Raw genomic sequence first — 9,454 nt, 5'->3', positions numbered from 1 at the left:
TTGATACCGTCGGTTATTTACAAAAAACACCTAAATATAGCCTACTTGTTGTTATTGTGCTTCTGTGTTTCTGTGTCTTTTCATCTGTAAACTCCGTCAACGGGCCCGCTCGCTCTCTTTTCTTGATCGCCCTCTCACAGGAGAACAGTTCAATGTCCCGCTTCATTTTAGGATTTCATGTCTCTACCACTTTAGTTTGACCATCTCTGTTATTAAGTTATGGAATACTAAATAAATAAGTAATTAGATACCTTACCGTTACTGCGCTCATAAAGAATGATAAGAATAAGAATAATGCGTATTGAACTCGTTTAATTAATTAGTGAGTTTATTTAAGGTAATTAGTTAGAGGCCCTATGTTATCAGTATGTCTGCACAGCAGTTACAAAGGTCAAACTACATTCGAACATAATTGTCACCATTTTGTCTTTAATAGTTACTAACATTAGATATTTTTGATGAGATATGGACCGCAAAACAAAAAATGTCCCATGTTTTCATTTTTAAAATCAAGTTACCGAATGCAAGTAGTCGCCTTAGCTTATTTTGTTATGAGATGTGAATTACTGTTCAATTTAGTTGATGTAATAATTTTTTGGTTTATTTTTACATTAATAACAAGTTACAATTTTCAAAAGGTCTTGTGTTTTTTATCGGGGGAGGCCCTTTTTCCAGTTTAGAGCAATAGCCCCTCCAAATGTCTGTGCACGTCCCTGCACCCAACCCTAACCCTAACATTAGCCCATGGTAAAAAAGACATCTAAAACGTTAATGTTAAAAATGTATGTGACTATTCCTAATAACACTTAACAGTGTAAGGTGCACCTTGGCTTTTTGAGTTTATAGCAAGTCTATTTTTACTTCTGATTTATGTTTTCCCCTCTCATACAAATGTAATGGAAGTTCTTTCCCACAAATCTAGATGAACCAATAAACCTGCATTTCTGTGTTTCCTGCACAGAAACACAAACCTGGGGGGTAAATTCCTTATTTTACTGATTTACAGTTTGCTTCCTCTCTCCAAATAGCTCCCTATGCTGATTAACTGGATGGGCTTCCTGTATTTTCACCCTAAATACAATCCAAACTCTCAATCACAATTAACCACAGCAGTGTGGCCTATTATTAGTCCCAAAAAAGGGAAAACATCTTTTTTGTGTTACTCTAATTGCTGAGACAATGAGCAAATATTATACCTGATGAACTATGAGTTTGGTGAAACATGGAAGATAATTTGCAAAGAGGTTTTGTTCCTACTTTTTCAATACACGCACGCACGCACGCACGCACGCACGCACGCACGCACGCACGCACACACACACACACACACACATGGCAGATTCAGGGCAATTAAGAAAACAGACGACCTCTGCAGTTATTACAAATCACAAGAGGAGCGCAGGTAATGCTAATCCCAGTCCAACAGGGCTAATGTCAAGACATAGTTACCATGGTAATAAATGGCCGAAAATGAATTAACAATTTAGAAAATAATTGGTAAACATGGCCATTTCTGCTCTGAGAGTAGCCCCAGAAGCCCCATTCCTCCTCTGGAAAGCTCAGACTGATAATATAAGACACACAAAGAGAAGCAACATGAAGGAGTATTCCTCCAGCTGATCCTAAACATCTTTTACTCTTCTTTTCCCCATGTTGCCATAAAAAAGGGTATTGAGCATTGAGTCTTGTACACATTTATTTGACCATGATTCAAGTTTTTTAATTGAAACGAGTTACTGATGAATGCTTAATAGATTAGATTTTACAACATTATTTTCGTTGTACAAACTGGGTCAGTAAAATGTCTAAAGAAGCAGTAAAGTGCAGTTTAATATTAAAGTTTAATATAAGTATACAAATATATATAAGAAGATGTATATCCAGTATGAAAACTATTGCCAGGTATAAAACCCTATGAACTGTATTATAATAAATAATAAAAACATATATATTTTATTTATCAACCCCTTTTACAGGCGCTCAAAGACGCTGTACAAGGATATAACAAACATAAAATAATTTAAGTATGAATAATAAAAGAAGTAGTGGAAATAATATAGACACTAAAGGCAATATGAGCACACCTTTATAGACATTTGTGATACATAATATGAATAACTATGAGGACTAGAATATAGAGACTGTGTTTGTGTTACTGTGTGTTGATATGAGTGTACCTGTCCAGGGAAATTAGCCAATAGCTAAGTCTGGCATAAATCATGTCTTTCCTTTTGAGGGTGGTGTCTTATGCATGATCCTTATTTAATAAAGACCAATTTATTAGTAAATAATGATGATTTACGGCAAAGACAGCTGCCTTCATGCTGTCTGTATTTTCTGTGTTCTGTCTCAACTTCTCTCCTTGTATAGTCCCCAAAGCGGAAAGCTGCTCCGCTCGGTGTGTATGACTGACGATTCATCAACTGACAGCGATCCTGAGAGATTAAGACGTCACGCTGAGTGAGCAGAGCTGAACCAACACACCAGGAATGTACAGAACAAAATCAATGGAACAGTTAAGCTTCCTATATATCACACGGCAGAAATCAAGAGAGGCGCTTATGTTTTGGTCTTTTGTTATCCACATTGACTCAGCAAAGTGTCTGTGTGTGTGTGTGTGTGTGTGTGTGTGTGTGTGTGTGTGTGTGTGTGTGTGTGTGTGTGTGTGTGTGTGTGTGTGTGTGGTGGTGTGTGTGTGTGTGTGTGCGTGCGTGTGTGTGTGTTTGTGCAGACCAGCAGAAGCTGACCTGCTCCTTTGAGCAGGGCATGTGTTTCTGGAGGCAGGATGATGCAGATGATGGAGACTGGTATCGAACCAGCGGCTCAACGTTCCCCCCCCTCAGCGGCCCGAGTGCCGACCACACACTGGGAAACAGCTCCGGTTGGTATTATTATAATTCTGTGTGGCTGGCGAAGCAGAAAACTGCCTTTGACTGAAATCCATTGTAACAGAGCTCAACAGCACCCCACTTTGACCCCATACAGATTCTGCATACTTTAACACTATAACCGTCAGGGGTCGCTGTATACCTAAAACCACCAGCGGGTAAAATGTACCCGCTATTAGAATGCATTGATTTTCAAGGTACAATGTTCTTTTATTTATCATAATAGAACACAGGGTTAACAGTGAGTTTTGATCGCACAGTGATGACACTTATACCAATAGAATCTGTGGACTCTCAGCTTTCATATGACATATGTGTGAAGATAGCATGAAGTATAAAATATCGCTAAAAGTGTCTCTCTATCTCTCTCTCTCTCTCTCTCTCTCTATCTATCTATCTATCTATTTATCTATCTATCTCTCTCTATATAAGGAACCCCACTAAACAACAGGCGTTGCTATAGCAACACGTCATGTTTATGTTTACGGACGAGATCAATAGCGCGAGAATCACTGCATTTTCTATAAGGTAAATATTATTCGCTGGCGCTGATGGGTATAAATGGCCAATTTATTGGCAATTTTTTCAATCTAACTTCATATTCACAATGTTTAACAACAGAGGGTGCTACATAACACACTTTCAGGAAAAGTCACAGACAAGGAGACTTGAATATTTTATTGAAAAAAAGTGACATACAATCAAGTAAACAGCTGCGGGTAAAATGTACACGTTGACGGTTCTAGTGTTAAAAGGGCAAATGCCATTTTAGGATCCATTGTCACAAAACCTATTCTGCCATTTAGGTATGAGAGTGTATTGGAAAGGCAGAAGCATTTTATAAAGTCAACTAACAGCCTAACCTTTGTTCGTATTTTTTCCATCTATTGGGTCAGGTGCACAATTCTATTTTTTGTAAATATTGTTCATTGACTTATATACTGTCCATTAGCAGCTTGAGAACAAAAATCCGTATTGTTCTTGGCCTTCAGAAACTCTGTCAAACCCCTGGTATATCTATACATCTGTGTGCAGGAGGGAGAGTATACCTGGGGAGAAAACACTACAGAGAACCTTTGACAAATAAAAGGTGGGAGACAAAGGGGGAGAACTGAAAGGAGGGAAAGCATCACAGGGGCCATGATGGAGAGAAAAACATCAATACTGTGTGCATTTAGAGGGGGAGAGAGGGAGAAAGAGAAAGACAGAGCCATGGGAGAGAGGCAGGGAGCTCCGCTGAGGGACGGAGAGAGAAGGAGGCTTGAGAATCAAGAGGGGAAGTCTAAATGAGATTATCTGAAAGAAGTCCAAGACAATGGGAGAAGCATTCAGAGCAACAGACAAAGGGACGAGTGGAAAGCTTTCTACAAACTGCAGGAGAGGAGAAAAGAAAAAACCTTGTCTGTGCCGTGAATGCTGCTTGAGCTGATCTTACATAGGACGTAAAGACTTAGAGTCTCCATTAGTGCACAATTATTAACTGTCACTTATCATCCATGCAGATATGTAAATGACGGATGCAAGGTGATGGGTTGAAGGACCATGCATCATGAAACACTTCTAGAAAGAAATAAACAAAGAAAGATGAACCTGCATGAATAGGATTTAAAGGTTATATTATTTCATTTTCTTAAAGGGGTCCTATTGTGCTCATTTTCAGGGTTCATATTTGTATTTAGTGTCTCTCCTGTGACATGTCTGCATGCTTTAATGTTCAAAAAGCTCTTTATTGTTCTCATACTGCCTGTGCTGCAGCACCTCTTTTCACCCTCTGTTTGAAACCAGAGCCCTGTATGCTCTGATTGGTTAGCTGGCCGGCTCTGTTGTGATTGGTCAACCGCTTAGAGATGTCCCGCCCCTTAGCCTATCGTGTACAATGTGTTGGAGCACTGGCCAATAGAAGTGTGTGTTATGTAGTGATGTCACTTTGTTACGGAAGTAAACAAAGGAGTCCAATGGGAGGTTTGAGGCAGGGAGGGGGAGGGTTTGGGATTTTAGCCTTTGCAGACCATTTACATGCAAAAACCAATATAACACACTATGGGAAAGGGAAAACCCAAAATGCATAAAAGGGCCTCTTTAAATGGAAATACTAATGAACTTTAAGCGGTACTCCACAGATTTGGGGTTGCTCCGGACAGTTTAAAGCTCACATAGTTAACTCCCAAAGACTTTGATGTGTAAAATCAGAGGACTTCCCCTTTAAATCACTAGGTCAGAATGGAAAATAAACATAACTCTACTCCTAAAAACAGGCGGGCATAAATGACCCAAAAATAATATACAGTATTTAGTAATGAGCTTCAGTTCAGCTAACATCCAAACATTCAACTGCCAAAAATTGGGTCTCTAAGAGTAAATGTGTGTGTGTGTGTTGGGGGTCATGTCAACAGACAGTCAGTGATATAATTGCACCTCATTAGTCGTACAGATTGACACCTACGACTCCCTCTCCATTTTCCTCGCTCCGGACGACCCCATAGGACGGCTGCCACTCAGAAGAAAGTCATTAACCAATCACAGCGTGGCATTTTTCACTAAAGGGAAAAATAATGATAATCGTAATCCTCTGGATCACCCGGATAACTCATTTATTTCATTTAAAAAGCCAAATTACAGGGCTCAAATGCAGCGGAGGCCTCAGTGGCACTCAGAGAGGGATGAGCGACGTGTCGTGTCTTCATTAACTGCAGAGAGGGAACCAAAGACTCTGCACGCAATTAATGCAACATCACAGCGCTAACGTTTATCACGCGCCCCTATAGACACACACACATGTATAGTGAGTGGCATAGACACAACAGCACACTGCTCATTACTCTTTGCAGGTTTCCACGGTCGAGGTGATGCGATGGGGGCTGAGGCGGCAGCACACACAGCTTCACCTGCTCCAGGGGATCAGGATGAGGGAAACCTCTGATTCACTGCCTTTTATCTCAGCCACACACACACACACACACACACACACACACACTCTCTGGGTCTGTCTCTCTCACACACACACATGCAGGGGAGTCATATCTTGATTAGGCGGCTTAGGTGGTCCCAGGGAAAATACACTCATCCCCGTCTGTCTCCCTGCCTCCCCTTCTCTGGCATGTTGTTATCTCCAGGGTCCAAATGTTGGGAGATATCTTCACACACACACACACACACACACACACACACACACACACACACACACACACACACACACACACCTGATGGCAAACAGCCTCAGTTGTCTCCCCGGCCTGGCCTTCTTCTTCTTCTGCTGCAGCCTGTTTACAAAGGGTCAGCCCCAACACAGCTGTTTAGCCCTGTTTGTCAAAGAGGCAGAAACAGAAAGGGCAGAAAAGGCGACGGGCTTTTCCAAAATCCTTCTCTGGAAAATTGGATTCCTGACCAACTGAGGAACTTCATTTGCATTTTGTTTAAACGTTTAACTGAATAATAGCCTTTTCCATTCAGTACAGCATATTTATTGTCTTCTCATTTTATTAAACTCGGTTGTCTATATGTTTTAAACTATTGTACACATTATATTATCAGTTTTAGGGACTGCTGATAAAACGAATTCATTTCAATTAGTCTGAATGTTAATTAAGTCCCTTTGCAAATACAAATACAAATGTTCCTATTTCCTTATGGAGGCCTATTTTTAAATAATTGAAGGTTTGATAAATAAGGAGATTAGCCTTGCCTAGTGTATTCATTTGGTGTATGACTGTATGACCTGAAACCTGCTTATGTATAAATAATATAAAAAGTGAATCTGACTTTATTAACATAATAATTAGTCAAATGTATCAGGTGAGTATCTAGCAATAGAGTTACAACTGGGCTTTATTAAACTTACATTTAAAATGCAGCAATAACTCTATTACTTAATCATATTGGTTATAGAAAAATACGTCCGCTCACAAACCCAATCCATCAATATAAAGTTACAATACAGAACTATTTATCCAGTTGTATGAGACATTTTCTTTTTCAATTTGCTCGTACTTTTTGACCTCTGTGGGTGTAGTTGAACACAAGATAAAGACACGCTTATGATGAAATCAATTTAAAATCTACAAAGTCACCACAGACAGAAGCTTGTATTTGGTTGAATATGATGAGTGAGTTTTTACATTAAATGCCTCTTTAGAGTATCTAAAGATTCTAAAGCGGTGTGTTTAATTTGAACGGTGATAAAAGGACAGGTGCACCATTTAAGGGCGTTTGGCCTAACTGTCTACAAACACAGTTAATTGTAAGACTGTCAGAGCAGCATGATCTACTTCAAGATTATCTTTCCCTTCTTTATGAAACCGTATAGAGAAATAAATAGAGATAGAAGCAGTTGGAAATGATGATCCTAGAAAGTTAGAGAGTTTCTCATCAGTTATAATACAATAAATTATTTTCCAGCTAATCACATAGTATGCAAACGCAACAGACATTTGTGCTTATGACTGTTTGTTAAGGGATGAGTCGAGGCAGGATTAAAGGTTTGTACTCTCTTTTCATACCTATTATTTTGAAGATCTGTCAACAGTGACGCCGGCATGACTTATGATTCCCCGCAGCGACAGGATAATTACACAAGTCTTTTATTATTATCAAACTATTTTCCATAATGAGGTTCTCCTTTGTTATTTATTTACATGAAACCAGAAGTTGCTGTTTACTCATATAACATACAGTATGTAGTAGAGACTTTAAAGAGGCCCTATGATGCTTTTTGGGGTTTGCCTTTCCTGTACTGTGTTATATTTAATTACATGTTAGACGCTTTTATCTAAAGCAACTTACATATTCAATACTGTGGACCATCCCCACAGGAGTAATTTGAGGTGAAGTGTCTCAGGGACACAACGACATGCTGACTGCAGTGAGACTCGAACTTGCTACCCCCTGATTCGAAGTGCAGCACACTATCCACTGAGCCACAGTCGCCCAACATTTTATGTCTTAGTGCATGTAAATGGTCTTCAAAGGCTAAAATCCCAAAGCTTTCTCTCCCACATACTACCCTAAAATATGAACTGAAACATAAGCAAAATATGTCCTGTAATAATTTGAGGGATTTCCGGCAGTGTGTGGGAGATACACAACACATTAGAGGAAATGGAAAACATAAAAAAGCATAAAAGGGCCTCTTTAAAGTTTTTCATAGGCTCCTTAGTTTTCGAATGTTCCATAGCTCTCTATTTGATATTCCTATTTAAGAAGTGTATCGTCATTTAAAATTGCGTTGGTGTGGTTTGATTAACAGTGACATCTTTAATCCACATTTAATAAATAAAGTCAACGTTTCTGTGAGTTTTGATTTAAGAATGTGTCTGTCCAGTCAAGGCTGCTGTCATTGCTTACTATAACTTCCTCAATGACTAACTATTATCCCCAGGACAGAAGTACGTAATACATGCATCATATCCGGATTACAAAGGGCTGACCTGTTGCACTAAAGACGCACACATCCAGAGCATTACATACATCGATAATCACCTAAAAACTGTCAAATCATTTATTTTTGCAGACGGGTCATTCTACAGAAAAGGTGGAAGTACTGTCACTTACTTTTGACACCAAAATACATCACGTTGACCTAATACTCACATTCATTATATATGTTGAATACATAGAGATTGTCTTTGCAATGGTGTGTAAAAAAAATGTTTTATACATAAATTGCAATTTATTTAAAATGCCAAGTTCAAGGAACTGCCTTGTCACTTTGATCATATATGGAAGTGGAGCCTATAGTTTTCATTTAAAATATTTTTTTTTCAATAAATAAATCTCATTCATATTTACATAACATTACAAGCATTAAATATAACACTGAAATGGTAAAAAAAAACGCAAATTATTATTGATAATATCCAATAAATGTCAGTCACCCAAAAATACGTCATTGGTGTTACTGCTAAACAAAACGCTTTTATTTTGAAGTAATGTACTGTCTCTGAAGTGCTTCCTGTAACAAGAGATAATTTGAGGCAGTGCAGTGGACAAAGACATAAGGAAAGTGAGATACTTCTTACTTTGTTTGTTAATGGTGTCATTTTATCTTCAAATTTTACGTGCGTCTTTCAAGTCTGTCATTAGTGTTACTCATTTCATAGCCCTAGGGGTGAACATTTGAATGAGAAAATGTATTGTATTGAAGAGTTAAACGATTTTGATATTGACTGAAGCCATATTTGGTCTGACACATTGCAGCCATTTTGTTAAAATGGTAGTGTTTTCTCCAAATTGTCACTGGTGTTACTCTTCTCCCTGGTAACACGTAACACCAGTGACGTTCCTATGTAATGTATAAAAAGAATAAAAATAATTTAAGCTCTGCTTGTTGTGGATTCATCAAGTTAAGAGTTAGTTATTGCTATTCAACAGGTTTTAAATGTGTTTAGAAGGAATATATTTCAGCAGATTTGTATCACCCAGATTCCACCTTTTCTCTAGAATGACTCAGCTGCTGCAGGACAGGTGGTGTTCAAGGACCAGAAAAACAACCAAACAGACAAATACAACTCACTAGTTCAACTGCTGAGGACATAAAACACACCATGAAGGGTTTAAAGACATGAGCAGCA

Source organism: Notothenia coriiceps, unplaced genomic scaffold, assembly GCF_000735185.1.
Source record: "Notothenia coriiceps isolate Sejong01 unplaced genomic scaffold, NC01 NC01_scaffold00024115, whole genome shotgun sequence".
Taxonomy (NCBI): domain Eukaryota; kingdom Metazoa; phylum Chordata; class Actinopteri; order Perciformes; family Nototheniidae; genus Notothenia; species Notothenia coriiceps.
This window is presented reverse-complemented; position numbering follows the sequence as displayed.